The sequence below is a fragment of the Sminthopsis crassicaudata genome, chromosome 5 (assembly GCF_048593235.1).
Source record: "Sminthopsis crassicaudata isolate SCR6 chromosome 5, ASM4859323v1, whole genome shotgun sequence".
Classification (NCBI taxonomy): Eukaryota; Metazoa; Chordata; class Mammalia; order Dasyuromorphia; family Dasyuridae; genus Sminthopsis; species Sminthopsis crassicaudata.
Window position 1 is genome coordinate 180,910,130 of NC_133621.1, and position 6,085 is coordinate 180,916,214.

Sequence of the window (6,085 nt, forward strand, 5' to 3'; positions counted from 1 at the left end):
CATCATCATGCCTTTATACTTCCCTCTGTCCTTCTAGACATTACATAGTCATTACTATATGCCAGATGTAACACTTTATTATATAATTTGTTCCTTACAAGAACCCTGGAATATAGATCTCATATTATCCCCATTTTACATATGGGGAATCTGAGGCATAAAAAAAATTAAGTGACTTGTGTCACACAACTAGTAAGTTTCTGAGACCAGATTTGAACTCAGATATTAGTGAATTATTGAATGACTAAATGGCTCAGTGAATAGAGTGCTGGGCGTAGTATCAGGAAAATCTGAGTTCAAATCCAACCTCAGACATTTATTAGCTATGTGACAGTGGGCAAGTCATTTAACTTCTGTTTTCTTGGGAGGCAACTAAGTGTCTCCTTGCATAGAACAATGAGCTTAGACTCAGGAAGACCTGAATTAGTGTCCATCTTCAAACACTTTTAGATGTGTGATTCTGGGCAAGTCATTTATCTCTTTTTTCTTTAATTCTTTCGAGAAGGAAATGACACCATTCTAGTATTTTTCTAAGAAAACCCCATGAACAATATGGTTTATAGGGTCACAAAGGTTCAAACAGGAAAAAATATTTTCACTTCATCCGTGGCATTCTATTCCTTGAAGCACTTGTTTTTTATTTCTTACAATATCATATTATTCCATCCCATTATTGTACCATGGTTTTTTTTAGTCATTTCCCAACTGATGAATATCAGTTTTTCTAGTTGTTTGCTATTACCAAAAATATTACTATGGATATTGTCTTCTTTATTGGTATTAACTTAATAATTAAGTCTCTGGGTCAAAAAAAGTGCATACTTTATTTGTATAATTCAAAATTGCTTTTCAAAATAATTGTACTAAATCAGCTCTACAAAAGTTTATCATTCTACAATCCTTTCAACTCTGGCTATTCCTGTTTTTTCTCATTTGTTCAATTTTTAAAATGTAAAGTGAGACTTCAGGATTATTTTGATTTTCTTCTTTCCCATTACTAGTGTTTTGGAGCATTCAGTCTTATTTTCAATAGTTTACCATTCTTTTAAGATATGATTATTCATATCTTTGACCAACTATCTATTGGGTAATAATTAGTATACATACAGATATAAAAACACACATATGTATATTAATATATGTAAATATAAAGTGTGAATATATATTAGATATGAATACACCTTAACAGAGAATTTTATTACAATAATAATTCCTATTCTACTACTTTCTTTCTCATCTTAGATATGCTAATTTTGTTTGTGCAGATATTTTTCAGCTTTATATAATCAAAATTATCTATTTGATCTTTTGTAATTGCCTCCATGTCTTGTTTCATTAATATTATTCCAATTCATAGCAAAGCCATATCTGATAGCTGTTCTTTTAAAAATTATTTGATAGTTCACTCTAAGGTAAAAGCACTGGGAAATAATTCACTTTGGTATTATGCTTCCTGACAGTACAGAAAAGCAGTGACTTTTATTCTAAAATGATGTTGCCATGATCCCTTTGGGGAGGAAAAAAAATGTATCATTCATCTCATGATATTTCACAAAGAAAATATATATAATTGAGGAGATGAGCTAGGCTGCATCTATCATTATACATAATATTTAAAAGTAAGACCAAGACCTTTTGAAAACACAAAGGACTTTACACAAGACATTCATTAAGTTATATATATATATATATATATATATATATATATATATATATATATATATATATATATATAAAAGGAAAAGAGAAGAGAAAACAAGAGAAGAAAATAGAAGTAGATTCAATAGTAAACAATATTTTTGACAAAATCAGGTAATACAAACAAAGGTGGTTTAGATAAGTAATCCAGTTATGCCATTTTAATAAGAGGATCATAGATTTAAATCTGGAAGTGATCAGTAGAGGTCATTTAATTTAACCTCCTCTTTAAACATAAGGAAACTGATTCCCAATGAGATAAAGTGACTGTCCCAAGAACAAACATGTAGTAAATGTCAGTTATGATTTGAATTGCCATCTAATTTCCAAGCCAGTATTCATTAAACCACACCCCAGTGCCCACATTTATTTCAAAAGTAGCATCAGTAATTAAAGAAGCAAAGGGAACTTAATCTCTCAAGGGCTCAGAAAAAAATATATGATAAAATATGAATACATAATTCATGCATTTTATGTATGATACACACATACATGTATGTGTATATATCTCTATATATATACATATGCTTCTATGCACTCAAGTGTTTCCATGTTTCTTTTTGTTTTTCATTGCCACTAAAGTGGTCTTTTCACCTTCTTAAAAATAAGAAAACCCCCAAGTCTATCTATTTCCATTCCTCTAAGAAACTCTTGGAAGGAACAAACTTTTAAGGAAAATGGAACTTTTTCACAATTTCAGAATGCATTTGTTTGTGATTTAGTCATATCAAGTTGCTCAAAAAATTCTAGGTTTTGTGCGAAACTTGTGACACTTCAAAGTTCTCAGCTCTGATCATTTCTAAACAATTTTCAAAAGCCATCAATTTAACAAGCAATAATTTTTCATGAAGGATTAACATTATTTTTTTTTTTCAGGCCAACTTATTCATATGTGTAGGTTATTTCTATTTTTCTATATGACATTCCGGGGTTTTTTTTTTTTTTTTCATTATCAAATTAACTATGAAGTTCTATGTTGTGGTTTCTTGACATTTGAATTGTCTTGTCACTTTTCAAATTTTTTTTCTCCCATTGATCCTATTGTGAATTTTGGAGACCAAGTTTTTGGGTGTATTAAATTTGAGATTTTTTTTTATATCATTTTTAATTTTTTATTGCATTTTTTTCAAGATGTATACTTCTTTAATAATGTTTTCTTTCTTTCTAAATTGTTTTTTCTTCTTTCAAATTTATCAATAAACATATATTTGACTTTTTCATCTTTTCCTTTGTTTCTCTCATTAAATCTTCTATTTACCCTGGAATATTTTTGTGGTTAATCTGATCTTATATTTGTATTATGTTTTTAGTTGTTACTGAGAGTGTTCTTTTGGTTTTATCTTGATGTTTTCTTAACCTATAGGTTTTTTTTTTTTTTTCCATTGCATTTTCTTTTATTCTATTATTCTGTTCCCTCAATATTTTGCTGGAACTTTTAATTTATCTTGGCTCTGAAGTTACTGAATTTCTATTATATCACAGAGACTCCTCAGCATAGGGTTAGTAGTACTACATGAAATAATGAGACTGGTGTTCTTCCTGCTTTGCATTTTTTCCACAGTGTGGTACAATTGGTAAATAGAACAAGTAACATGGCTACTAGGCCTCTATCCTTCTGAACTAGTTTAGAATGGGTCTCATAGCAATACAGATGTTATTCTAGTAAACTGCTCTATAGTTTTTGTTGTTATTGTTACTATTATTTTTATGACTAACTCATTTTAGGCTACTTTCATTTAGCTTTTTGTTTTTGTGAGATTTTATTTAATCTGCTACATTTTCTTACTTTCCTAGAGGTAGTATTAGAGGGAGATATGGTTATGTGGTATCCTTTATTCATATCCTCTTTCCTTTTTTTTTTTTTTCTTAATTTTTTTCATTATCTTTTCTTTCCCCTCTAAAAACCTCAGAAATTTCAATTAGATAGTTCACCTTTTTTTAAATTTTTTTTTTTTTTTTTTTTTTTTTTTTTTTTGCCAGGGGCGAGGGGAGAAGAAACATTTTTATATTTTGATTCTAAATATTAATGCAACTAGTCTCAAATGATATAATTTAGAGTTTCTCATTGTAACTTCACTAATTAAGACTACCTGGTAGGGGAAGCTTACAAATAATGGAAACCCTAAAATAGAACCTTAAAAATACACTATTATTATTATTAAGAGGACTGATTAGAATAAGTAAAACACAAACAAAACAAAAAAAAAAAAACAAAACACTAGAACTCATACCTAGGTTCAGTTTTTAAATTTTATTTTATTTTTTAACTTATTGATTGAGTGACCTTGGGTAAGCCCCATTTCTAGGCTTAAGTCATCTCATATATAAAATAAGTTGGCTAGAATAGATGCTTTTTAATTCCCCTTTAAGTTCCACATTCTATGATGATCTGTAAAATGCATATAGACCCTAGAGTAACAAAGTAATGTCCAGTAAAAGTATTTTAGCATGTAAATGGATATTTAACAAATAATATATTTTCTTAAGCATCTTTAACATTTCTCCTGAGATCTTGTTTACACTAGAAATTTGCTTAGCAAATCTTTTTACTATTGATTTTATTTTTTGCACTGTATATAGGTTTTATTATTTATTCACATGTGCATATATATTCTACACTTACAAACACAATGAAGAAAATAGAAAGCAGCACAGAAATAGTGTTTTGAGTATAAAAAAGTTGTTGTTAGACATAAATTTATGTTTTTACATTTTCAGCACAGTACTATATAAAATCCATGCCAAAACATAATTTTAAGTGAAACATTGAAATAATGAGAGATAAAAAAGATAGGGGAAAAGATTAAAATAATTTTGAATGCCATTTGAAGGCAGGTCTTCTAGAAGAGCAGTAAATCTTACTACACTCTTTAAAGTGTTTTTTAAAGAAATAAATTTAATTTTCTAGACAAGTGGATCATACTATTCAACTGCTTCTAGACGCATATAATTACAATTACTATTATCTAAAACAAATTTACTGAAAGAGTAAATGAGGCCACTGAAAAGGGAAAAATTACATAGAGAAAAAATTCGGAATAGCAGAACGACATTGTTAGTAAAACTGATGAAGTGCATTCCCTGTTTTTCTTTATTCATTTAGTAACTGCTACAATACAAATAAATACTTAAGTGCTTAAACTATTAATATTTGCTTTATTTTTTTAAAATAGGAATAAATTATTTTACATTTTTGCAAGAATGGATGCCTAGATTAGTAGACACATCTTTGAAACTCCAAAGACAGTATTTTTTTTTCCTATCCTTGAAGGACAAATCTCTTCCTTGATTCCTTGATTCTAGAAGAGGGAAGATAACTGAGGAGGATTAGGGCCACACAACAAAAGATTCATTTTAAATTTCAAGCTACCATGCCTTATTACTCAGTCAGTCCCTCCTCCCAAGCAGCTGGCATTCTTTTTGGGGAAGATAATTAACATTCACCCTTGATTATTCATTGATATTCTTGTGGGTTTCTATTTTTTAATTTGTTTCATTTCTCCAATTTAATTTTCATAAATGTGTAAATCAAATAAACACCTATACATTTCTCATAATTTCCCCTCCTCTCCTTCCTTTCTTCCTTCCTCCCTCCCTTCCTTCCTTCCTTCCTTCCTTCCTTCCTTCCTTCCTTCCTTCCTTCCTTCCTTCCTTCCTTCCTTCCTTCCTTCTTTTATTTTTTCTTTTTAAAAATAATTTGGCTTCACCATCTTTTTCTACCCATTCATATTTGACTAATACTTTTTATATCCCACTTCATAACCATCTATTAACCTCTGCACAAGTTTCCTTGCACAGAATGGATAATTAATCCCTGAATTCTTTGCTAATTCTTCTGATAGGGCTGTACTAGGAAATAAGCTAACTCCAATTGTAACCCATGTTCCTCCTTTTCCTGCTAATAATCTGTCCAGAGCCATTCCATTTTCCCATGACATTCTGCTAATGGCATCTCACTACTCTGCTATTCCTTTCACTCCTCTCTGGTATAATTAACCTAATAATATTTATCTACCAAAATAGGAATGACCCAAATCCAGAGCTAACTAGGTTTCTATTTGCTTTTTTTTTTTTTTTCTTTTTTTTTTTTTTAAAGAGAGAGACACATTTTTAGTTATAGTGATGTAATATGAAACCCTAAAACTTTTGGTTTTAGAATCTGCCTCAGGAAACTCCCAATCTATCTGATTCTGACCACTCCTTAGCCAAATAGCTTCTGGCATCAGGAAACTCCCACAAATCAAACTTCTGAGACAATAGTAAATAAGATTACTTCTCAGTTCATTGCTGATTGATAATCTGGTTAGTGATAATCAAATTTTAGAGATCATCCTCAATTCTTGAGGAGATAACTCCCAAACCCAATTCTAGAGCTATAGAATTAGCA